We start from the raw sequence: 27,897 nt of genomic DNA on the forward strand, positions 1-27,897 counted from the left end.
TGCACCACCAAGAGCATCCTGACGGGTTGCATCACCGCCTGGTATGGCAACAGGGGGTAGTGCGTTATGCCCAGTACATCACGGGGGCCAAGCTTCCTGCCATCCAGGATCTCTGTATCAGGCGGTGTCAGAGGAAGGCCCTAAAAATTGTCAGACTCCAGCCACCCCAGTCATAGACTGTTCTCTCTGCTACCGCACGGAACGTGGTATCGGAGCACCAAGTCTAGGTCAAAGAGGCTTCTAAACAGCCTCTAGTCCAAAGCCATAAGACTCCTGAACATTTAATCAAATGTTTACCCAGACTATTCCCCCCCCCCCCCCCCCCCTTCTACCTTGCTGCTACTCTCTGTTTATTATATGTGCATAGTCACCTTAATAACTCTACCAACATGTACAAAGTACCTCAATTGCCTCGACACCGGTGCCCCGCACATTGACTCTGTACCGGTACCCCCTGTATATAGCCTCGCTATTGTTATTTTACTGCTGCTCTTTAATTATTTGTTACTTTTATCTCTTACTTTTTTAATGTGTTTTCTTAAAACTGCATTGTTGGTCAAGGACTTGTAAGTAAGCATTTCACTGTAAGGTCTACTACACCTTTTGTATTCGGCGCATGTGACAAATACAATTTGATTTGATTTGACAGAGGTAGAGTACATGCGCCCGCCACAAGGAGTTGTTAGAGCATGATGGGACAAGGCATCCCGGCCAGCTAAACCCTTCCCTAACCCAGACAATGCTGGGCATATTGTGCACCGCCTTATGGGTCTCCCGGTCACGCCTGGTTGCGAAACAGCCTGGGATTGAACCTGGGTCGTGACGCCTCTAGCACTGCGATGCAGTGTCTTAGACCTCTGCGCCACTCAGGAGGCCCCCCTATGGTATATTTACAGTATTTGGGATAGTCTAAAACCCACGTCTTTATGGTCCTGTTTGAAACACTAAGGATAGACGGAACGGTAACATGTATTATCTACTTTGCATCTCCAGAATAGCCAAACACGGCCCTGAGAAACTCTCCGCAGTATCCCAATACTCTTCCCTCCTCTCAATTCCAGACAGCGGGAAGGGAAGTGTCAGTAGACTAATGGCACTTTCCTCCATCTGAGAGAGCTCCAGACCCAGGGGAGGTTCTTCCCACGGCAGGCCCAGGGCAGGCAGGCCGAACTGACGTCAGTAGGACCAGCCACCCCAGACAGCCAGCTCCAGCTCCGAACAGTACTCCTCTTATTATCTTAAATGAACAGGAATTTGGGAGATGACACATACTGTACCTCCCCCCCAAGGCCCACGGTGGGAAAAACTGAGAATGAGAGAAAGGAGGACAGGAAGAGAGGCTGAGGAATTGCGCCAAGGTCTGAAGCAAGATTCATAGTGCGGGGCAGAGGGTTCTAGAGAAATGGTGTGCCTGGTAGCGTGCAGAGTTCTAGAGAAATGGTGTGCCTGGCAGCAATCAGGCAATGTGGAGGGTTCTAGAGAAATGGTGTGCCTGGTAGCAATCAGGGTTCTAGAGAAATGGTATGCCTGGTAGCGTGTGAGGGGTCAGGGCTTGGTGTCCCTGGTAGTGTGTCATTGGTCAGCGCCTGGCGGTGTGTTAGGGATCAGGGCCTGGCAGTGTGTTAGTGGTCAGGGCTTGTAGGACAGCTGGTGGTCCCTGTAGTTTTGGCAGCACCTGGGTCTGTGTGGTTGGAAGAGGGATTGTTTGACAAGGTACATCAGTCCTCTGGCAGCTGTCATTTCCTCTTTGCCAATGTTACACAAATACAACTCCTGTTTCTTCTCTTTTACAGTTTGTCTTTGATCTGAAATATATTACTCAGAGCGCAGAGTAAATATGCCTGTAATTTGCAGCAGAAATCATTGCTTCCTGGAGTTATATTTACTGCTCTGATACTCAAAGGGGGATTCGAAATCAAAGCATCAGATGATGTATGTATGTATGTCATTGCTCAACAGGGCAGGGTTTTCACCCACCCCCCTCCTCTGGATCAGAATATTTTTGGAATGTAAAAGATCAACTTTGGACTGTGCCAGATTGAATACCCAAGTTCCCCTTGCAATAAACAGGGGAATTCAAATAATCATCACATTCCTTAGGATGCTTTAATCCCTCCCTCCATCCCACTCTCTCTCTCTCACACACACAGCCCTCTCTTCCCGCTGGGGCCTCATAGTACATGGAAAAGGAGACGTGCCATGAGAACCATACAGTGTTGATCCAGCCGATAAGCTGACCAATTGGGTTCATTTCTCAAAGAAAACTTTTGTTCAAATGCCCCAAGATCCCCATGTGTGATGGAAATCCTTCTGACAACTCTATCCCATCCACATCTTATTTTACTCTGCGGTTCTTTGCTCAGGCGATCCCGGAAACCCAAACAGTGTTATTACAGAAATGTTGTGGCCTATAACAGGACATTAGTCTGGTAAGAGATAACGTGGAGAAAGAGCCTGGTTGAGTTTAGAGTGAATTACGGCTGATACAAATACAACCAAGCAAATGAGGTCAAAAGTGAAAGGATAAGAATATCGCCAGTGATTAGTGAAACCCATAAGTAAAAACCAACTGGCATATCTACAGTAGAGTATGCCGTGGAACTTAACGCTCCTCATATCCGATCTGAATGCAGCGGCAGAGCAGCAGAGACGATAATAACTGAATATTAATCTCGGCGCTAGTGGAAGACAAAGATTCTTGTCGTTAATGACGTCTTCCAAGAGGAAGTTCATTACACAAGGCAGTTACACAACACACCCTGTCACTTTGACAGGTCGAAGAAGGTTCACACTTTTAACATAAGCATAACTGTGCTCAAACTGTTAGCTAGTGAGCTAGGCATCAGTTATTTTAGGTCAACAAAGAGGGGACGTTCACCACAGCGGGTGTCCTACTTGTACAGGGACATATAGAGATACATGTAAACTCTGTTTATTCAATGTTTTATTTTGTTTATGCCCCTATTACACCGAATTAGCACTGTTCACTTTAGCATTAACATTACTTGCCAGCCGCAATCTTGATCAGTGTTCACCCCCCTTTTTAACAACTACATCCCTGGTCTTGTCCTACAAGTACAGTGACATAAATTACCTACTATGACTTTAAATAAGTGTATCAATTATCGTAGACGATATGTCAACAAAACTAAATCTTGACTACATACAGTAATTATGGATCTCTTCCGGTGAACATGTGTATTCATCTTGTTGGCCCTCACTATGGGAATGGTTTAATGGAGATAGGCAGGTCTGACAAGCTATCTGCCACTTCCTCCAGAGAGATCACTGACTATCAGGGTGCATGTGTGTACATGTGCATGTGTGCGTGTCTGTGTGTATTTGGAGCAGATGAATCGAGTGTTTGGAGTGGGATTTGTCACATCCTCTCATATAGTATAGACACTAGATTGTGAGTCAGGTGCAAGTTTCCCTGATGAGATGGTGTGTGTGTGTGTGTGTGTGTGTGTGTGTGTGTGTGTGTGTGTGTGTGTGTGTGTGTGTGTGTGTGTGTGTGTGTGTGTGTGTGTGTGTGTGTGTGTGTGTGTGTGTGTGTGTGTGTGTGTGTGTGTGTGTGTGTGTATGGACGTGTTTAACTATTCTTGTGGGGACCAGAAGTCCCTACAAGAATAGTAAACGAACAAAAAGTTGACCAGCTGGGGACATTTTGTTAGTCCCCACAAGGTCAAATGCTATTTCTAGGGGGTTTAGGGTTAAGGTTAGAATTAGTGTTAGGGATAGAATTCAGTTAAATATTAAGGTTAGGGTTAGGGTTAGGGTAAGAGTACGGGTTAGGATTAGGTTTAGGGTTAGGGGTTAGGGAAAATAGGATTTTGAATAGGACTGAATTGTATGTCCCCACAAGGTTAGCTGTACAAGACTGTGTGTGTGTGTGTGTGTGTGTGTGTGTGTGTGTGTGTGTGTGTGTGTGTGTGTGTGTGTGTGTGTGTGTGTGTGTGTGTGTGTGTGTGTGTGTGTGTGTGTGTGTGTGTGTGTGTGTGTGTGTGTGTGTGTCTGACGGGGTGCTTTCCTGTAGTTGCACAGTCCACAGTGTTGTAACACACCTGATTGATGGCTACTGCCTGGGCCTGCATGTTTGCGGGGATGGGAGCCATCCAAGGACGTATAGTGCCTTGCAAAAGTATAACATCCCCCTTGGCGTTTTTCCTATTTTGTTGCATTGCAACCTGTAATTTAAATATATTTTTATCTGGATTTCATGTAATGGACATACACAAAATAGTCAAAATTGGTGAAGTGAAATAAAAAAAAATCCTTCTTTCAAATTGTTTAAAAGAAATTAATATTAAAAGGGGTGCAGCATATGTGTTCTCCCCCTTTGCTACGAATCCCCTAAAAATTTTGGGTGCAATTAATTACCTTCAAAAGTCTCATAATTTGTTAAATAAAGTCCACCTGTGTCCAATCCAAGTGTCACATAATCTGTCACATGATCTCTGTATATATATATACCAGTTCTGAAAGGCTGCAACACCACTAAGCAAGGGGCACCACCAAGCAACTGGCACCATGAAGACCAAGGAGCTCTCCAAACAGGTCAGGGACAAAGCTGTGGCGAAGTACAGATCAGGGTTGGGTTATAAAAAAATATCTGAAAGTTTGAACATCCCACGGAGCACCATTAAATCAATTATAAAAAATGGAAAGAATATGACACCACAACAAACCTGCCAAGAGAGGGCTGCCCACCAAAACTCACGGACCAGGCAAGGAGGGCATTAATCAGAGAGGCAACAAAGAGACCAAAGATAACCCTGAAGGAGCTGCAAAGCTCCACATCGGAGATTGAAGTATTTGTCCATAGGACCACTTTAAGCTGTACACTCCACAGAACTGGGCTTTAAACTCTTGAAGCTAGGGGGCAGTATTTTTATGTTTGGAAAAACAACGTTCCCAAAGTAAACGGCCTATTTTTCAGGCCCAGATGCTAGAATATGCATTTAATTGACAGATTAGGATAGAAAACACTCTCAAGTTTCCAAAACTGTCAAAATATTGTCTGTGAGTATAACAGAACTGATTTTGCAGGCAAAAACCTGAGGAAATCCAACCAGGAAGTGGCTCTTATTTTGAAAAATGCCTGTTCCATTGCTTGCCTTTCCTCCATTTAAAGGGATATCAACCAGATTCCTTTCCCAATGGCTTCCACAGGGTGTGAACAGTCTTTAGACATAGTTTCAGACCCTTTACTCAGTACTTTATTGAAGCACCTTTGGCAGCGATTACAGCCTTGAGTCTTCTTAGGTATGAAGCTACCAGCTTGGCACACCTCTATTAGGGGAGTTTCTCCCATTCTTCTCTGCAAATCCTCTCAAGCTCTGTCAGGTTGGATGGGGAGTGTCGCTGTACAGACATTTTCAGTCCGGGCTCTGGCTGGGCCACTCAAGGACATTCAGAGGCTTGTCCCAAAGCCACTCCTACGTTGTCTTGGCTGTGTGCTTAGGATCGCTGTCCTGTTGGAAGGTGAACATTCGCCGCAGTCTGAGGTCCTGAAGCGCTCTGGAGCAGGTTTTCATCAAGGAACTCTCTGTACTTTGCTTCGTTCGTCTTTCCCCCGATCTTGATTAGTCTCCCAGTCCCTGCTGCTAAAAATCATCCCTACAGCATGATGCTGCCTCCACCATGCTTCACCATAGGGATGGGGCCAGGTTTCCTCCAGAGGTGATGTTCAGGCCAAAGATGCCAAAGAGTTCAATCTTGGTTTCATCAGACCAGTGTTTTTTGGCGAACTCCAAGCCGGCTGTCATGTGCCTTTTACTGAGGAGTGGCTTCCGTCTGGCCACTCTACCATAAAGGCCTGATTGGTGGAGTGCTGCAGTCGTACCCTCTTCACGAACGTGTTGGTGTGTTTGGAACATGATAGGTCCTTAGTGATGTCTACATCGAGGAACTTGAAGCTATTGACCTGCTCCGTTACAGGCCTGTCAATGTGAATGGGGGAGCGCTCACCCCTCCCTTGCCTGTAGTCCACAATCAGCTCCTTTGTCTTGCTGACGTTGAGGGAGAGGTTGTTGTCCTGGCACCACATTGTCAGGTTTCTGACCTCCTCTCTATAGGCTGTCTCATCGTCGTCGGTGATCAGGCCTACCACCGTTGTGTCATCAGCAAACTTAATGATAGTGTGGGAGTTGTGTGCGGCCACGCAGTTGTGGGTGAACAGGGAGTACAGGAGGGGAGTTAGCTCGCACCACTGAGGGTCCCCTGTGTTGAGGTTCAGTGTGGTGGATGTGTTGTTGCCTACCCTCACCACCTGGAGGCGGCCGGTCAGGAAGTACAGGATCCGTTTGCAGAGGGAGGTGTTCAGTCCAAGGGTCCTTAGCTTAGTGATGAGCTTGGAGGGCACTATGGTGTAGCTGTAGTCAATGAACAACATTCTCACAAAGGTTCCTATTGTCCAGGTGGGAAGGGCCAGTGTGGAGTTCAATAGACATTGAGTCATCTGTGGATCTGTTGGCACGGATATACAGTACCAGTCAAAAGTTTGGACACAACTACTCATTCAAGGGTCTTTCATTATTTTACTATTTTCTACATCGTAGAATAATATTGAAGAAATCAGAACTATTAAATAACACACAAATGGAATTATGTAGTATCAAAAAATCTAAATGTATTCTTCAAAGTAGCCACCATTTGCCTTGATGACAGCTTTACACGCTCTTGGGATTTTCTCAACCAGATACATGAGGTAGTCACCTGGAATGCATTTAAATTTACAGGTGTGCCTTGTTAAATGTTAATTTCTTTCCTTCTTAATGTGTTTGAGCCAATCAGTTGTGTTGTGAGGTAGAGGTGGTATACAGAAGATAACCCTATTTAGTAAAAGACCATGTCCATATTATGGCAAGAAAAGGTCAAATAAGCAAAGACAAATGACAGTCCATCATTACTTTAAGACATGAAGGTCAGTCAATGCAGAACATTTCAACAACTTTGAAAGTTTATTCAAGTGCAGTCGCAAAAATCTTCAAGTGCTATGATGAAGCTGTCTCTCATGAGGACCGCCACAGGAAAGGAAGACCCAGAGATACCTCTGCTGCAGAGGATGAGTTCATTAGAGTTACCAGCCTCCGAAATTGCAGCCCAAATAAATGCTTCACAGAGTTCAAGTAACAGACTTATGTCAACATCAACTGTTCAGAGGAGACTGCGTAAATCAGGCCTTCTCATGGTCTAATTGCTACAAAGAAACCACTACTAAAGGATGCCAAGAATAAGAAGAAGAGACATGCTTGGGCCAAGAAACACGAGCAATGGACATTAGACCGGAGGAAATCAGTCCTTGGTTCTGATGAGTCCAAATTTGTGATTTATGGTTCCAACCGCTGTGTCTTTGTAAGACGCAGAGTAAGTGAATGGATGATCTCCGAATGTGTGGTTCCCACTGTGAAGCATGGAGGAGGAGGTGTGATGGTTTGGGGGTGCTTTGCTGATGACACTGTCAGTGATTTTTTTTCGAATTCAAGGCACACTTATCCAGGATGGCTACCACAGCATTCTGCAGCAATATGCCATCCCATCTGGTTTGCGCTTAGAGGGACTATAATTTGTTTTTCAACAGGACAATGACCCAACACACCTCCAGGCTGTGTAAGGGCTATTTGACCAAGAAGGAGAGTGATGGCGTGCTGCATCAGATGACCTGGCCTCCACAATCACCCGACCTCAACTCAATTGAGATGGTTTGGGATGAGTTTGACCGCAAAGAGAAGGAAATGCTGCCAACAAGTGCTCAGCATTTGTGGGAACTCCTTCAAGACTGTTGGAAAAGCATTCCAGGTGAAGCTGGTTGAGAGAATGCCAAGAGTGTGCAAAGCTGTCATCAAGGCAAGGGGTGGCTACTTTGAAGAATGAAAAATATAAAATATTTTTGATTTGTTTAATAACACTTTTTTGGTTACTACATGATTCCATATGTGTTATTTCATAGTGTTGATGTCTTCATGATTATTGTACAATGTAAAAAAAAATACTAAAATAAAGAAAAACCCTTGAATGAGAAAGTGTGCCCAAACTTTTGACTGGTACTCTATAAGTATTTAAATATTCCTTGTACAATTTTCAGCCCTGTTTACATGTAGAACCACCTTTCACACATACACTAACACTCTTGCACACACACACACACACACACACACACACACACACACACACACACACACACACACACACACACACACACACACACACACACACACACACACACACACACACACACACACACACACACACACACACACACACACACACACACACACACTCACTACCTCACACACACCCACACACCCACCCACCACTTGTGCTTCTGCCATACTGTTTACTATTATAATTATTTATCCTGCTACCAGTCACTTTATACTAATCCTCCGCCTACATGTACATATCTATCTCAAATGACTCCAGTATCCCTCCATATTAAAATGTGGTACTGCAACCGACCTTGTATACAGCTGCATCTCCTATTCCTTATTTCTCCTGTTGTTGTAGTTTTTTTTAAATATACTATTTTGCAGGTTAAATATTTCACTGTACTTGTGCATGTGTAACAGTTTAGCTTCTGTCCCTCACCTCGACCCGACCCGGGCTCGAACCAGGGACCCTCTGCACACCAACAACTGACACCCACGAAGCATCGTTACCGATTGCGACACAAAAGCCACGGCCTTTGCAGAGCAAGGGGAACAACTACTTCAGGTCTCAGAGCGAGTGATGTCACCGATTGAAATGCTATTAGCGCGCATCACCGCTAACTAGCTAGCCATTTCACATCGGTTACACATGTGATTAACAACTTGAAATTTGAGTCATTGCACAGGAGCAAACAAAAGATGGAAGACTGTGACACTCTCTATTACAAAGCCTTGCAGACACTGTAAATGAGACACACACACGTGCACATGTGCACACGGGCATGCACACGTACAGACACAACAACCCACCCCACTGCCTGCAGATCTACCTGCCAGCTGCTGCCAGTCGGAGGGAAAGATGGGCTTTGTTGGTTTTGTGAAGCCCACCGACAAGGACCCCCCGGAGACTACAGGTCCTCGGCAGCGCAGCTTCAGCCTTCTCCACTGTGCCGCACAGGCAATCTGTTTTCTATATTACCAGCCTGTATCACTGTATTATGCACTATAGAACAGGAAATTCAGTTAGGGGGTCGGTATTCGGCACAGGAGAACGGGCTGGTGGTCTTCCCTGCATACAAGGATCATTAAATATCGCAGAAGTTTCTTGATACATTTCCGTCTCCCCTAAAATGCGTCTCTATTGGGTATATGCGTATGGGAAACAAAACATTGTAATGGGTATTTGAGCAGCTTGAAACATTTCGGCCTGGGAAACGTTTCTCTGTGCTGGCGGTGACTCAACGTTTCAGCTTCAACAATATGGATCATGTCTCTCTCTCTATCCCTCTCTTTATTGTCCTCTCTCCTTCCCCCGCTCTCTGTCTAGCCCCCACTGCTTACCTCTATTGCGGTCTCTACACAAAGAGGACAGATTCGTAGGCTAAGAATGTTCTCTCTACACACAAACAGAATACAGTCTCTTAGAATAAGAATGTTCTCTCTACACACAAACAGAAGACAGTCTCTTAGGCTAAGACTGCTCTCTCTACACACAAACAGAAGACAGTCTCTTAGAATAAGACTGTTCTCTCTACACACAAACAGAAGACAGTCTTTTAGGCTAAGACTGCTCTCTCTACACACAAACAGAAGACAGTCTCTTAGAATAAGAATGTTCTCTCTACACACAAACAGAAGACAGTCTCTTAGAATAAGAATGTTCTCTCTACACACAAACAGAAGACAGTCTCTTAGAATAAGAATGTTCTCTCTACACACAAACAGACGACAGTCTCTTAGAATAAGAATGTTCTCTCTACACACAAACAGAATACAGTCTCTTAGAATAAGAATGTTCTCTCTACACACAAACAGAAGACAGTCTCTTAGAATAAGAATGTTCTCTCTACACACAAACAGAATACAGTCTCTTAGAATAAGAATGTTCTCTCTACACACAAACAGAATACAGTCTCTTAGAATAAGAATGTTCTCTCTACACACAAACAGAAGACAGTCTCTTAGAATAAGACTGCTCTCTCTACACACAAACAGAAGACAGTCTCTTAGAATAAGAATGTTCTCTCTACACACAAACAGAATACAGTCTCTTAGGCTAAGACTGCTTTCTCTACACACAAACAGACGACAGTCTCTTAGGCTAAGACTGCTCTCTCTACACACAAACAGAAGACAGTCTCTTAGGCTAAGACTGTTCTCTCTACACACAAACAGAATACAGTCTCTTAGGCTAAGAATGCTCTCTCTACACACAAACAGAAGACAGTCTCTTAGGCTAAGACTGTTCTCTCTACACACAAACAGAATACAGTCTCTTAGAATAAGAATGTTCTCTCTACACACAAACAGAATACAGTCTCTTAGGCTAAGACTGCTCTCTCTACACACAAACAGAAGACAGTCTCTTAGGCTAAGACTGTTCTCTCTACACACAAACAGAATACAGTCTCTTAGGCTAAGACTGCTCTCTCTACACACAAACAGACGACAGTCTCTTAGGCTAAGACTGCTCTCTCTACACACAAACAGAAGACAGTCTCTTAGGCTAAGACTGCTCTCTACACACAAACAGAATACAGTCTCTTAGGCTAAGACTGCTCTCTCTACACACAAACAGAAGACAGTCTCTTAGGCTAAGACTGCTCTCTCTACACACAAACAGAATACAGTCTCTTAGGCTAAGACTGCTCTCTCTACACACAAACAGAAGACAGTCTCTTAGGCTAAGACTGCTCTCTCTACACACAAACAGAAGACAGTCTCTTAGGCTAAGACTGCTCTCTCTACACACAAACAGAAGACAGTCTCTTAGGCTAAGACTGCTTTCTCTACACACAAACAGAAGACAGTCTCTTAGGCTAAGACTGCTTTCTCTACACACAAACAGAAGACAGTCTCTTAGGCTAAGACTGCTCTCTCTACACACAAACAGAAGACAGTCTCTTAGGCTAAGACTGCTCTCTCTACACACAAACAGAAGACAGTCTCTTAGAATAAGACTGCTCTCTCTACACACAAACAGAAGACAGTCTCTTAGGCTAAGACTGCTTTCTCTACACACAAACAGAAGACAGTCTCTTAGAATAAGAATGTTCTCTCTACACACAAACAGAATACAGTCTCTTAGAATAAGAATGCTCTCTCTACACACAAACAGAATACAGTCTCTTAGGCTAAGACTGCTTTCTCTACACACAAACAGAATACAGTCTTTTAGGCTAAGACTGCTCTCTCTACACACAAACAGAATACAGTCTCTTAGGCTAAGACTGCTCTCTCTACACACAAACAGAAGACAGTCTCTTAGGCTAAGACTGCTCTCTCTACACACAAACAGACGACAGTCTCTTAGGCTAAGACTGCTTTCTCTACACACAAACAGACGACAGTCTCTTAGGCTAAGACTGCTTTCTCTACACACAAACAGACGACAGTCTCTTAGGCTAAGACTGCTTTCTCTACACACAAACAGACGACAGTCTCTTAGGCTAAGACTGCTTTCTCTACACACAAACAGACGACAGTCTCTTAGGCTAAGACTGCTTTCTCTACACACAAACAGAAGACAGTCTCTTAGGCTAAGACTGCTCTCTCTACACACAAACAGAATACAGTCTTTTAGGCTAAGAATGCTCTCTCTACACACAAACAGAAGACAGTCTCTTAGGCTAAGACTGCTCTCTCTACACACAAACAGAAGACAGTCTCTTAGGCTAAGACTGCTCTCTCTACACACAAACAGAAGACAGTCTCTTAGGCTAAGCTTCTTTGGATTAACAGATGTGCAAGATCAATTGTTTTTCTCTCCTCTTCCTTCTCCCTTCTCCCACTCCTTTCTTACATTATTCTTCCTATCACTCTCACCCACTTCTCTGGTTCTAGTGTAGACAACAGCATTTTGGAGGGGAGTGCCATTTACCCATCTGGTCTTGGCTGACTAAGTGACAGTATGAGGGTTTGAGGAAGTGTTAGGCAGTGTGTTTGTGTGTGTGTCAGATCACCACTCATCCTGCACTTAATCATTCCGTTAACAGCTCTTCATGACTGCAATGCTGTGGTACCCACAGGCAGGCAGACAGGCACACACACACACACACACACACACACACACACACACACACACACACACACACACACACACACACACACACACACACACACACACACACACACACACACACACACACACACACACACACACACACACACATGGCTGTATTCTAGCCTTTATGGCTGACAGAAAGGATCATGTCTGCTCCACATGGTCAATGAACAGTTAATATCGAAATAAGTATATCAGCCAACTGTAACCCGACATTACCTAAGGCTACATCCAATTACTGTGTGTTTGTAACATACACTGATGTAGTACAGTACATTAAGCAGTCGGTGTCTGCATTGTGGTCTTTGTGATCAGAGAAAAAACACGCACCAGTAGTGTTTCACCTCACAAATTGCTCATGTTAATGATGCTAATGAATATATTATCTTGTACTTCCACTTGCACAGATAACTGGAGAAATGTCATTGGCACAGTAGGATGGATAATGGAATGTTTTACAATAACGGTACACTTGACATTGGGGTGATGACTGACATACGTATGTCTTCCCCTTTCTACAGTACACACAATGTCTGCCTTTACAAAAGCCTGAAGAAAAAAATGTATTTATCCATCACAAATTTCTTATATATTTTCTCAGATTCCCCAAAAATATTTAATTGTTTTATTAACTACTTAATCATAAACCTAATTATCAAACTAATAATTAACTTATTTTTCAAATTAATCTCAGTGTGCTCTCAAAATTGGACGGTGTCTAATTTGAGGGAATAGGTAGTCAAATGCTCCAGATCTCAACCGACCCAGATATCAACCCACCCAGATCCCAACCCACCCAGATATCAACCGACCCAGATCTCAACTGCCCCAGATATCAACCGACCCAGATCCCAACCGACCCAGATATCAACCGCCCCAGATCTCAACCGCCCCAGATCTCAACCGCCCCAGATCTCAACCGCCCCAGATCTCAACCGCCCCAGATCTCAACCGCCCCAGATCTCAACCGCCCCAGATCCCAACCCACCCAGATCCCAACCCACCCAGATCCCAACCCACCCAGATCCCAACCCACCCAGATCCCAACCCACCCAGATCTCAACCGCCCCAGATCCCAACCCACCCAGATCTCAACCCACCCAGATCTCAACCGCCCCAGATCTCAACCCACCCAGATCTCAACCCACCCAGATCTCAACCGACCCAGATCTCAACCCACCCAGATATCAACCCACCCAGATCTCAGCCGACCCAGATATCAACCCACCCAGATCTCACTGATTAATGAAAGTATTCATGAAAGACATTCAATGTTCATTGATACCGTGTTTTCTTCTCACACTTTTGGGCCAACCATTCTGCACCAATAGCAGATTGCATAGCAATAACACATATGAAACAAAACAAAATCTACACCTGGGCTAATCTACACCTGGGCTAATCTACACCTGGGCTAATCTACACCTGGGCTAATCTACACCTGGGCTAATCTACACCTGGGCGATTCATCAAAAGGATTCAGCTGAAGTCAAATACATGCCATTTACCAGACACTTTCATCCAAAGAGACAAAGTCATGCACGCATACAATTTTCATATATGGGCCGTCCCAGCAATTGAACCCACCATTCTGTTATTGTAAGCACCATACTCTACCTACAGAGCTACAAAGGACAACCATACGTTAACAAGGTAAGTGGCTCTGTTTCTCTGTAGCATCTAGTCTGAACACAGTAAAAGCCTCCAACAACAGGTGCTGAGTGACAATGTCCATTTGGGCGTGCTTAGTTAAAACAAGGAGTTAGACAAGGCCAGGCTTGTAGGACCACCCCACACACGTTGCGGACAAAGAGAGGCCATGTCCACTATCAGAGGTGAATTTGGCTCTGGTGTTGACAGCCAATTTAGCCAGTGAAGCTAGATAAGGCAGGGCAACTGCCTCCTGCTTGCAAGGCTTACATGGTTCCAATTAGAACCACCAAAAAATGTGTGGCGGGACAGCATTTGCCCCAGTACTTTCAATCACCACTTTCAAAGTAGCAGCACCAATCTTGTCAGACATATTCATTAGTTCACATCATAAAAACACGTAGAAAAACATTTTGCAACAGAAAATAAATCAGGAGTTTCTTATTGGACACTTTGACATAGTACCTCCCCCAGTTTTATCCCATTTATCTCTGTTTTATTCTGTCCATGGGTGGATTCACTTGTCAGTCACAGGGGTCTCCTAGCTACAGTACAGCCTACAGAGCCTCATCAACCACGCATCTCAACAACTAAGTTTGGTTGCACCAGCACCTCGTTGTTTAACTCTGCACTCTGCACTTGGTTTCTTTCTTCGCTGACACTCAGTCGTCATTAGTTACCACAGCCACTATGTTGTACTTAGGGCCACACCCCCCCTATTTTTCAAATTTCTCTTCATAATTAAAGGTAGGTGTAGATGCAGAAAATAAACAGCACAGTGGGTCGTCAATTTCCGTAATAATTAAGAGCCCTGGCTACCACACTGTAACAGTATGAAGCGAACCCGTGTACATGTGAGGATACTGTGTGTGACTGTGTGAGAGCCAAGTGTTGCCTCTCACTCATTTCAATATTTCTGGTGCTGCTCTTGGCAATGTCATTTCGCTGAGTCTACCTTTAAAATCTGATTGTAAGGGCCTCCCGAGTGGCACAGCGGTCTAAGGCACTGCATCACATTTCTAGAGGTGTCACTACAGACCCGGGTTTGATCCCGGGCTGTATCACAACCGGCTGTGATCGGGAGTCCCATAGGGTGGCGCACAATTGTCCGGGTTAAGGGAGGGTTTGGCCGGGGGAGCTTTACTTGGCTCATCACGCTCTAGTGACTCCTTGTGGTGGGCTGGGCTTCTGCAGGCTGACCTCATTTGTCAGTTGAATGGTGTTTCCTGCGTCACATTGTTGCAGCTGGCTTCCAGGTTAAGCGGGCAGGTGTTAAGAAGAGCAGTTTGGCGAGTCATGATTTGGAGGACGCATGACTCGAGCACGTTGAGGAGTTTCAGAGATGAGACAAGATCGAAATTGGGAGAAAAGGGGGTCAAATTCAATTAACTTCTCTAGGCTAGGGGGCAGCATTCGGGAATTTTGGATGCCCAAATTAAACTGCCTTCTTCTCGGGCCCAGAAGATATGATAGGCATAACTGGTAGATTTGGATAGAAAACACTCTAAAGTTTCCAAAACTGTTAAACTTCTTGACGCTAGGAGGCAGAATTTTTATGTTTGGAAAAATAACGTTCCCAATATAAACGTCCTATTTCTCAGGTCCAGATGCTAGAATATGCATATAATTGACAGAGTAGGATAGAAAACACTCTAAAGTTTCCAAAACTGTCAAAATATTGTCTGTGAGTATAACATAACTGATTTTGCAGGTGAAAACCTGAGGAAATCCAACCCGGAAGTGACTCTTATTTTGAAAAAGCACTGTTCCATTGCCTGCCTTTCGTCCATTTAAGGGATATAACCAGATTCCTTTTCCAATGGCTTCCTCAGGGTGTGAACAGTTTTTAGACATAGTTTCAAGATTTTATTCTGAAAAATTAGCGAGATTTATCAAAACGCGTCAGTGGATAGACGGATGTCCTTCCATTAGTTCATGCGCGCGACACTGGTTGCTCGACATTTTCTTTCTCTCCTTTCTTGAATAGTTTACAGTCCGGTTGAAAAATTATCGACTACTAATGTTAAAAACAACCTGAGGATTGATTATTAAAAACGTTTGACATGTTTCTACGAACTTTACGGATACTATTTGGAATTTTCGTCAACCCTTGTTCACATGCCTAAGGCTGTGGAATACTGAACATAACGCGCCAAACAAATGGAGTTTTTGGATATAAAAATAATCTTTATCGAACAAAAGGAACATTTATTGTGTAACTGGGAGTCTCGTGAGTGCAAACATCCGAAGATCATCAAAGGTAAGCAATTAATTTTATTGCTTTTCTGGCTTTCGTGACCAATCTATATTGCTGCTAGCTGTTCGTAATGTTTGTCTAGTGATCGATAAACTCACAAACGCTTGGATTGCTTTCGCTGTAAAGCATATTTTTAAAATCTGACACGATAGGTGGATTAACAACAAGCTAAGCTGTGTTTTGGTATATTTCACTTGTGATTTCATGAAAATAAATATTTTTAGTAATTATTTTTGAATTTGGCGCTCTGCAATTCAGCGGTTGTTTATGAAAATGATCCCGTTAAAGGGACCGTGCGCCAAGAGGTTAAAATAGTGTCTGTGAGTATGACAGAACTGATTTGGCAGGCGAAAACCTGAGAAAAATCCATTCAGGAAGTAGTTTTTTTTTTTTTTTAGTTTTCTATTCAATGCCATTACAGTATCCATTGACTTAGGACTCAAATTGCAGTTTCTTTGCCTTCCACTAGATGTCAACAGTCTTTAGAAATTGTTTCAGGATTGTATTCTGAAAAATTAGGAAGTAAGAGCAGTCTGAATGAGTGGACCCTAAAGTGTCACAGAGCTTTTTCATGCGCGAGACCGAGAGAGTGCCTTTCTTGTTTACCTTTTATATTGAGGACGTTATTGTTCGGTTGAAATATTATCGATTATTTAGGCTAAAAACAACCTGAGGATTGAATATAAACATCGTTTGACATGTTTCTATGAACTTTACGGATACAATTTGGATTTTTTTGTCTGCCTGTTTTGACTGTGTTTGAGCCTGTGGATTACTGAAGAAAACGCGCAAACAAAACGGAGGTTTTTGGATATAAAGAGACTTTATCGAACAAAAGGAACATTTATTGAGTAAATGCAACCATATGAAGATCATCAAAGGTAAGGGATTAATTTTATCTCTATTTCTGACTTGTGTAACTCTTCTACTTGGCTGGTTACTGTTTGTAATGATTTGTCTAGTGGGCTATGTTCTCAAATAATCGTACGGTATGCTTTCGCCGTAAAGCATTTTTTAAATCTGACACCGTGGTTGGATTCACAAGAAGTTAACTTCTCTAGGGTCCCACAAGGCCAAATCCGGTGAAACTGTAGAGAGATAACATTCTAAATACACCATTCGTTATATTAAACATTCTTGTAAATACATGTATCTTACATCATTTAAAAGACGAACGTCTTATTAATCCAGCCGCTGTGCAGATTTCAAAAAGGCTTTACTGCAAAAGCAAACATGCGATTTTCTGAGGTAAGCGCCCCACACACACAAGTATTACTAGCATTTTCCAACCAAGCATTAGCGTCACGAAAGTCAGAAATAACAATAAAATATATCGCTTACCATTGAAGATCTTCCTCTGGTGGCAATGCCAAGTGTCCTAACTACACAGTGAATGTTCGTTTTGTTTGATAACATTTGTAAACCGCTTGCGTCGTAATTTCCGTCTCATTCAACTTTAGACGAAGCGTTCGTGGTAATTACACACACTAAACAAACATTTATCCAGTCATGGTTGGTTTCATTGTAATCCTCTGGTTGTTACTAACACAACCATACTTGATGGTTCTTTTTTTTACATAAACATGGAATGGAACAGCACTTCACCATAGTGATTATGTTCCCTGTACTCTCTACATATATCTGTGTATTTTACGTGTTGATACAGGGCTCATACGTGAAAGTATTGTTACTGATTTTTTTTATCTTTCACTGTAATGGTTTTCTTCCTGGGATGAAGGAGAGGACCAAAATGCAGCGCGGCTAGTGTTCAACATAATTTAATAAAGAATATGAGAACACTACAAACAACAAAACAATAAATGTGAAAACCGAAAACAGTCCTATCTGGTGCAGAACACAAAGACAGAAGACAACCACCCACAATCCCCAACACAAAACAAGCCACCTATATATGATTCTCAATCAGGGACAACGATTGACAGCTGCCTCTGATTGAGAACCATATTAGGCTGAACACAGAAACAGACAAACTAGACACACAACATAGAATGCCCACCCAGCTCACGTCCTGACCAACACTAAAACAAGCAACACACATAAGAACTATGGTCAGGACGTGACATTCACAGTGGCAGTGATTATGATTATGAGCCGCCAATGTCTAGGTGTCCATCTCCCTCTGAAGCTGGTTCATCCAGCCAGACCCCCGCTGTCTCCGGCTCAACACCTACCCGGCCATCTAGAGATGTGAAGTCAGTGACAAAGAAGCGGAGGTGGGGAAGAGAGAAACCTGCAGACAGAGGGCCAGAGGGTCATTGGCACTCTGTGTTAGAAGATGATGTGGAACCAAATCCACCAGTTTTTAGACCCAAAAGGCAGCCAGGACCTCAACTAGACATGACTGCAAAGTACAGCCCCCTTCAACTTTTTCAACTGTTTTTCACCTCGTCAGTTGTTGATTCCCTGGTGTCGAACACCAATAAGTATGGGGCTAAGAAGCAGGCAGGAAAGAAAGAGGCATGGAAGACCATTTCCATGTCAGACCTTTTCTGCTACCTTTCAATGGTCATTTACATGGGGCTGGTGAAGTTGAAAACTCTAAGGGACTACTGGAAAAAAACGTCAGCTCTCTATCAACTGCCTTTCCCCATGACTGTCATGTCTTCTAAAAGGTTTCTGACTATCTCACGGGCGCTCCACATCAGTGACCCAGAAGTTGATGGGGAGAATGATAAGAAGAGAGGCACACCAAGGTTTGATAGGCTTTGCAAAATCAAACCTCTCTACCCAAGCATCGTTGAGGCCTGCAAGACCTATTTTCAGCCCGCCCAGAACCTGTCCATCGATGAGAGAATGGTAGCCTCAAAGGCCAGAATCAGCCTCAAACAATACATGCGTAACAAACCAACCAAATGGGGTTACAAACTGTTTGTTTTGGCTGATTCTGTGTGTGCCTACACTTGCAATTTTTTTGTTTATGAGGGGAAAAACTGTTTTGCTACCGGTAATGGACTGAGTTATGATTCCGTTATGGAGTTATTGGATTTTCAACTGCTGGGGAAGGGCTACAAACTGTTTGTGGACAACTTCTACACAAGCCCTACCCTGGTTACAGAGCTGAGGAAGCGGGAGGTGTGGGCTTGTGGCACCATTCGTACCAACAGGGTGGGATTTCCGAAGACAAAGGTGAATGACATGCCTAAGCGGGCTGAGCGGGGTACCATGTGATGGATCCGTGAAGATGGCCTGCTGTTTGTGAAGTGGATGGATACCAGAGAGGTGGTCATGTGCTCCAGTATCCACAGGTCCTTCAGTGGAGATCACGTTGTCAGGCGTGTGAAGGACGGTGCCGGGGCATGGACAACAAAAAATGTCCCCATTCCAGCTGCTGTGAAGGACTACAACAAGAGCATGGGAGGTATGGACCTGTCAGATGCTCTGATAGGATACTACAATGTTCTCCACAAGACCATGAAATGGTACAAGGCATTTTTCTATCATTTCATTGATATTGCTGTGGTGAATTCCTTCATCCTCCAGAAGGAAATGGTCAAGAGCTGTGGACAGCCCCCCATCTCACAGCTAGCCATCAGGGAGCTGCTCATCCAGGAGCTTGCTAGCTACAGCAGGTCCACTGCAGCACCTTCTGTCCCTTCTGCTCCAACCAGTGGTGTTCACCTGCCCAGATCCATCTCTGCAGGCATGAATGTGCCTCAGGGCAAAAAGGGCACAGTAGGGAGACGTCGTTGTGCCCTTTGTCACAGGAAATGCCCCATCACCTGCACCACCTGTTCACTAAGCCTCTGCTTTACAGCAGAAAGAGACTGCTATTAGCCATGGCACCAGCAGCACAATATTGTGTAGAGGACTGAGGGTCTTCACAATATTGTAAATAGAAAATGTGTAAATAGTTACCCTTGTTATTTGTTTGTTTATTATTATTTTTATTTTTATTTTTTATTATTTTTTCATATATATATTTTTGTTGTTGGGGGGGGTGTGTTAGAATAGCATTTATGTATTTTGTATATAGTTCTTTCCTTCAAAATGTATCACTGTACCAATTCGGCCATCTGGGTACATTTGGGTACATTTGTGTGGGACACCTGGGTGACTTCATGCTCAATGTCATGCTCAATGTCATGTAGCTCGCTCATTTCTGAAGTTATCTGTCTAAAACTTTGCTCAGCTATTGTTGCCATCTTATGTTCTTCATTCAAATCATCCACAGCATCCTATCTGTATGTTTGGCTGTTCTTGGTCATTTGAAAGATGATGCAGCAACAATAAAAAACAGAAAACGTATGTTTATTTCCTTGTATTTTCTTCTACCAGATCTATTGTGTTATATTCTCCTACATGCAATTCACATTTCCACAAAATTCAGAATGTTTCCTTTCAAATGATACCAAGAATATGCATATCCTTGCTTCTGGGCCTGAGCTACAGGCAGTTAGATTAGGGTATGTCTTTAGGCGGAAATTGAGAAGAAGGGGGGTACCACAAAGAAGTTAATCTTTAAACCTATGTAAAATATGTTTTGTTTTCTGAATTTTTATAAGGAGTATTTCTGTATTTGAATTTGGCGCCCAGCAGTTTCACTGGCTGTTGAAGAGGTGGGACGCTAACGTCTCACGTACACAAGAGAGGTTTTAAGACCAAAAAGCAAATATTTGTGTGAATCATGAATTTTTATGATATAGCCAATTTTGACAATCCTCACACTCCTCTCCCGCCTGCCTGGTTGCCTGCCTCGTGAGAGAGTGAATGCACACTTTCATGGGAAACAGTGTTTAAATAAAAGCATTTAATAAAAGCAGTTTAGTAGTCCTCTAAAACTAGCTAACAAAATTACTAATGTTAAATGTAGTAGCCTAGCTAGATTGCTAGCCTGCTAACATTAGCCAGCAAGGTTGATGCAACCATGCAGCCAGCAGCTTACATTAATAATTTTGACTCACTGAATAAATGTGATTAACACATGATAAAGAACATGAAACGATCTGCTCCTGCTAGGCCAGTAATGTTGGCATAGTATTTTATTTCCACTGCTAGTGAAATGTTTTTGGCGCATATTTCACTGTCTTAAAAGTAAAAAAACTGTGTAGACTGCTCCGCTACGGATGGCTAATGCAAAAAGAGAGAATTTAAGGATTTTAGCCCCACCATAACATTCACAAATATAGATACAGGCAGGAATCTTGGCATCACTCTTTTTTGACTAGCTAGTGCATAGTGACACCTACTGATATGAACTGGTAATGCATGTTTGGTTAGAATAGATTATAATAGAATGAGTGACATTCAATGAAATCTATGTCATGAAAAGGGAGATATTATTTTCAATTAAAATGTTCAAAGTAGTTTATTTAATGATTGAATATATGGATTTTTACAAGCAATCAGTTCCTACAGTCAGCACCAGGGAACCAACCTCAGGTTGGCCAGATGGAGACGAGGACAACGACACAATGTTAGTGGTTTTATGACTTACACATAAAACTAACTTTCCACCTGGTCAGTTTCTGCTGTTTTGCCTGTGGCTATGGAACCCTAACCTGTTCACCAGACGTGCTTCCTTGTTGTGCTGCTGCTCCAGTTTCAACTGTTCTGCCTGCGGCTATGGAACCCTGACCTATTCACTGGATGTGCTGTTTTCAACTCTCTCTCTCTCGCTCTTTCTCTCGCTCTCTCTCTCCTCGCTCTCTCTCTCTCTCTCTCTCTCTCTCTCTCTCTCTCTCTCTCTCTCTCTCTCTCTCTCTCTCTCTCTCTCTCTCTCTCTCTCGCTCTCGCTCTCGCTCTCGCTCTCGCTCTCTCTCTTTCTCTCTCTCTCTCTCTCTCTCCATCTCTACCACACCTGCTGTCTCAACCTCTGAAAGCTCAGCTATTAAAAGTCAACTGACATTTACTCCTGAGGTGCTGACCTGTTGCACCCTCTACAACCACTGTGATTATTGTTTGACCCTGCTGGTCATCTATGAACGTTTGAACATCTTGAAGAATGATCTGGCATTAATGGCCATGTACTGTTATAATCTCCTTCCGGCACAGCCAGAAGAGGACTGGTTACCCCTCAGAGCCTGGTCCGGTGTAGGATTCTTCCTCGGTTCCTGCCTTTCTAGGGAGTTTTTTCTAGCCACCGTGCCTCTCCAATTGCATTCTTTGCTGTTGAGGTTTTAGGCTGGGTTTCTGTATAAGCACTTTGTGACATTTGCTGATGTTAAAAGGGCTTAATAAATACATTTGATTTGATGATCAAGTCTACTGTGCATAGTGTTAAATGTAACCCTGCCTTGTTACAAAGCCTACTGTGTATAGTGTTAAATGTAACCCTGCCTTGTTACAAAGCCTACTGTGTATAGTGTTAAATGTAACCCTGCCTTGTTACAAAGCCTACTGTGTATAGTGTTAAATGTAAACCTGCCTTGTTACAAAGCCTACTGTGTATAGTGTTAAATGTAACCCTGCCTTACATAAATCTTACAGAATGAATAATTGCAGAAGAGCACTTTAATTAGATGGACAAGGTTTTATGACATAACATTTGAATACTTTTCTACATTGAAACCTGTCTGTCATTTCTATTTTTCCACTGCTTAACATTGTGTTTGTATAGAGTGGAATGAATATTTAAAGACATTGTAGACATTTTTTGCATAATGCTCAGGCCTGCTATAGTAGTTCACTAAACTACAGAGTATGGTTGAGCCGGTTGAATTCCTGCAGGATTCCGGTAGGACATTTTTGTAAGGGTTGTTCATTGAAGTTGTTGTCTCTGGCTCTTTTGATATCAGATTCAGAATGAATAATAAGGTTTGTGATAGTTTGAAAGGGTTTGATCCACCTTAGGTCAGGAGTGTTTCCTATTCACATTACCCGACAAGAAAACCCCCAGCGCTATAGTCATAGCAAAGATGAAAAGGTAAGCTATCTTTTGTAAAAGCCAATGAATAGAACCCAGAGTTTTACCTGACCAGATCATGAGATCAGAAATAACTTTAACTGCCCCAGAAAAGACGTATACGAATTTTGCCACGCCACTTTTGAACCTGTGGTGCCACCTCTGGGTCCTAAACAAGACAAATGAAAACATAAGACTGAGTGATTGAATGACTGAATGAATCAACCAAACAACAAATCTTATCCCATTACCGAGAGAAAGTCTTACTGGGGTATCTATCAGTTACACATACAGTACATGTCATTACATACACACAAAGCCTAGGTCAGATAATAACAAATTACTCAATTAAACACAGAATAATATGGAGCCAAATTTATTTTCAGTTTAATCAAATTTGTATTTGTCACGTGCCGAACACAACAGGTGTACACCTTACCGTGAATTGCTTACTTACAAGTTTTTAACCAACAATAATGAGGCTATATACAAGGCTATGAACAAGGCTATGAACAGTATGTTCATTCCTCAACATACCGAGCCTTGTTCCACATTGCCCACACACACACACACACACACACACACACACACACACACACACACACACACACACACACACACACACACACACACACACACACACACACACACACACACACACACACACACACACACACACACACACACACACACACACACACACACACACACACACACACACACACACACACACACACACACACAGAAGCCAGGCAGGAGGCAGGAGGCAGAGATAAGTAGATAAATCCCTCCTGAAGCAGGCTTGATGGACAGACAGGCCACCGTTAACAATGCTGCGGCTTGTGAGAGCAGGCGCTGATGGGAAGATACCCTGGCATTTGCTGTGTTAAGAAGTGGCCCTTAAAGATTTCACACTTCCAATTTCTTTGAATTATCTGCCATCTCCTGCCTGTCAGTCAGTCTGACAATCTGAGATTCGGGCTCGCCACCGAGTGGGCAGGTTATTGACAAAGCAATCCAGGGTGATATAGCGTACCCTGATAAAACATTAGCCAAACAACACCGCCCGCCCTCGTTACCTCTCTCTCTCAACCCCCCCCTCTCTCGTTCTCTCTTAATCAAGACAGCTATACTGTCCAACATGAAGGCATAATACCATAATTTTCTCTACGTTAGTTTCATCTCCATGGCCGACATGTACGGCGTGTTCCAAGCCATGTCGTAAATCTGCGACAGATAGTATTATTGTGGATTAGCTCCACTTGAGTCCAGAAGCTGGGATCTACGGTATGTGTTCTGTACTGTACTGCAGCGGCTCCAAACTAACCACTGATGAAAGTCAAGCCTGCGCTTGGCATGAAACAGAATTTTTATCAGATAACGTCTTGATTCACAAGCTGCTTAAGACGGCCTTGATAGAAACATCAGAACATCCCCTACTACTCCAGACGTACAGCACAGTGTACAGTCTGAACACCACATTAATTATTGAGCGCAGACAGATTACACTGCGAGGCTGGAAGTCTAGAGGCGGGCTACAGATGCTTTGGAACAGGAGAACAACAACAGATGAGGCAGGGGGTGTAAGGAGTGCTTAAGGGGGCACAGGGGTGGTGAGCCAGGGGTACAGGCAGGGGTGTAGGGGCATGGCGTGGGGCTTGTCTGACATGTGGCCTGGTGGGCGGGGGCGGGCGGTTGGGTTGGACCCAGCTCTGTGGCTGGCAGCTCTGGCCGTGGCTCAACTCGGCTCTCCCTGGAGTGACAGGCCCAGACATTAAGGCCGGCGGTTTAATTAACTGTGCCACTCTTCCACCTGCTGCCCTCAATATGCTCTGGCCCAGGCGAGCGGTTGCTCACATCTCTAGCTCTCCTTCTCTCTTCTGTCTCTTTCTCTCGCTCCATTCTCTTTTTCAGTCACCACGTGTATCCGCATTTGGACACTAATAATTGAGCCTCACCCCTGAAGTGAGGGCGATTCCTTCAGCTCACCGGACAGAATTAGAAAGCTTCTTTATTTGAAGTGCAGAGAATTAATTTCTACATGTGTCCTGCTCCACTGACCTTTCGACTGTATCCCTCCCTCCCTCCCTGTCACGTTCCTGACCTGTTTTCTGTTTAGTTTTGTGTGTTAGTTGGTCAGGACGTGAGTTTGGGTGGGCATTCTATGTTGTCTGTTTCTATGTTGGTTTAGGGTTGCCTGGTATGGCTCTCAATTGGAGGCAGGTGTTTGGCGTTCCTCTAATTGAGAGTCATATTTAGGTAGGCTGTTCACAGTGTTTGTTTGTGGGTGGTTGTCTCCTGTGTCAGTGTTTGTCGCACCATACGGGACTGTTACGGTTTGTTCATTTCATGTAGGCTATTTTTTCCCTGTTCGTGCGTTCTCGTGTTTATGTATGTTCGTCGTTCAGGTCTGTCTACTTTCGTTTTGTTATTTTGTATCATTCTCAAGTTCGTTTTCGTCTTGTCTTTAATAAATATTATGTGTTCGCAACCCGCTGCGCCTTGGTTCCCTCAATACTCCTCCTCTTCTTATGAAGAGAGAGAGGAACGCCGTTACAGAACCACCCACCATACCAGAGCCAAGCAGCGGAGTCAACGGAGTAAGGGACAGGAAAAGAAGGAGCAATGGACATGGGACGATATATTGGACGGAAAGGGTTGCTACACTTGGGAGGAGATCCTGGCTGGAAGGGATCGCCTCCCATGGGAACAGGTGGAGGCACTGAGGAGAGCAGAGGCTACTGGGTTGAAGAACCGGAGTTATGAGGGGACGCGTCTTGCACGGAAGCCCGAAAAGCCCGTGAGTAACTCCCAAAAATTTCTTGGGGGGGGGCTAAGGGGTTGTGGGCCTAGGGCAGGTAGGAGACCTGCGCCCACTTCCCAGGCTAACCGTGGAGAGCGGGAGTACGGGCAGACACCGTGTTACGCAGTAGAGCGCACGGTGTCTCCTGTACGTGTGCATAGCCCGGTGCGGGTTATTCCACCTCCCCGCACTGGTAGGGCTAGATTGGGCATTGAGCCAGGTGTCATGAGGCCGGCTCAACGCGTCTGGTCTCCAGTGCGTCTCCTCGGGCCGGCATACATGGCACCTGCCTTACGCATGGTTTCCCCGGTTCGCCTACACAGCCCGGTGCGGGTTATTCCACCTCCCCGCACTGGGCGGGCGACCGGGAGCATTCAACCAGGTAAGGTTGGGCAGGCTCAATGCTCAAGAGAGCCAGTACGCCTGCACGGTCCGGTATTTCCGGCGCCACCTCCCCGCCCCAGCCTAGTACCTACAGTGCCTACACTACGCACTAGGCTACCAGTGCATTTCCAGAGCCCTGTTCCTCCTCCACGCACTCTCCCTGTAGTGCGTGTATCCAGTTCGGTGCCTCCAGTTCCGGCACCACGCACTAAGCCTCCTGTGCATCTCCAGAGCCCTGTACACACTGTTTCTTCTCCCCCTACTAATCCTGATGTGCTTGCCCTCAGCCCGGTGTCACCAGTGCCGGTACCTCGCACCAGGTATAGAGTGGGCTTTGAGAGTCCAGTGTGCCCTGTCCCTGCTCCCCGCACTAGTATGAAGGTGCGTGTCCTTAGCCCGGTGCCTCCAGTTCCGGCACCACGCACCAGGTCTACAGTGCGCATTATCCGGCCAGAGCCATCCGTCTCCCCAGCGCCATCTGAGCCATCCGTCTCACCAGCGCCATCTGAGCCATCCGTCTACCCAGCGCCATCTGAGCCATCCGTCTCCCCAGCGCCATCTGAGCCATCCGTCTCCCCAGCGCCGTCTGAGCCATCCGTCTGCAATGAGCCTGCAAAGCCGCCCGTCTGCCATGAGCCTGCAAAGCCGCCCGTCTGCCATGAGCCTACAGAGCCGTCCGCCAGACAGGAGCCGCTAGAGCCGTCCGCCAGACAGGAGCCGCTAGAGCCGCCCGTCAGACAGGATCTGCCAGAGCCGCCAACCAGACAGGATCTGCCAGAGCCGCCAACCAGACAGGATCTGCCAGAGCCGCCAACCAGACAGGATCTGCCAGAGCCGCCAACCAGACAGGATCTGCCAGAGCCGCCAACCAGACAGGATCTGCCAGAGCCGCCAACCAGACAGGATCTGCCAGAGCCGCCAGCCAGACAGGATCTGCCAGAGCCGTCAGAGAGCCATGAGCAGCCAGAGCCGTCAGAGAGCCATGAGCAGCCAGAGCCGTCAGAGAGCCATGAGCAGCCAGAGCCGTCAGAGAGCCATGAGCAGCCAGAGCCGTCAGAGAGCCATGAGCAGCCAGAGCCGTCAGAGAGCCATGAGCAGCCAGAGCCGTCAGCCTGCCATGAGCGTCCAGAGCCGTCAGCCTGCCATGAGCGTCCAGAGCCGTCAGCCTGCCATGAGCGTCCAGAGCCGTCAGCCTGCCATGAGCGTCCAGAGCCGTCAGCCTGCCATGAGCGTCCAGAGCCGTCAGCCTGCCATGAGCGTCCAGAGCCGTCAGCCTGCCATGAGCGTCCAGAGCCGTCAGTCAGCCATGAGCTGTCCCTCAGCCAGAAGCGGCTAGTAATTCAGAACTGCCCCTCAGTCCAGAGCTGTCTCTCTGTCCGGAGCTGCCCTTCAGTCCGGAGTTGCCCCTCTATCCTGAGCTACCTCTTTATCCTGAGCTACCTCTCTCTCCTAAGCTATCCCTCTGTCCTGAGCTATCCCTATGTCCTGAACTACCTTGTCCCAGAGCTGTCCTTGATTCTGGTGTTGCCCCTAAATTTAGGTGGGGTTATTTGGAGGGTGGTCATTGTGGGGAGGCTAAGGAAGCGGGGATTGATTATGGTGGGGTGGGAACCACGCCCGGAGCCTAAGCCACCACCGTGGTCAGATGCCCACCCAGACCCTCCCCTGGACTTTTTGGTGATGCGTTCGGAGTACGCATCTTGAGGGGGGGGTTATGTCACGTTCCTG

Source organism: Salvelinus alpinus, chromosome 5, assembly GCF_045679555.1.
Source record: "Salvelinus alpinus chromosome 5, SLU_Salpinus.1, whole genome shotgun sequence".
NCBI lineage: Eukaryota > Metazoa > Chordata > Actinopteri > Salmoniformes > Salmonidae > Salvelinus > Salvelinus alpinus.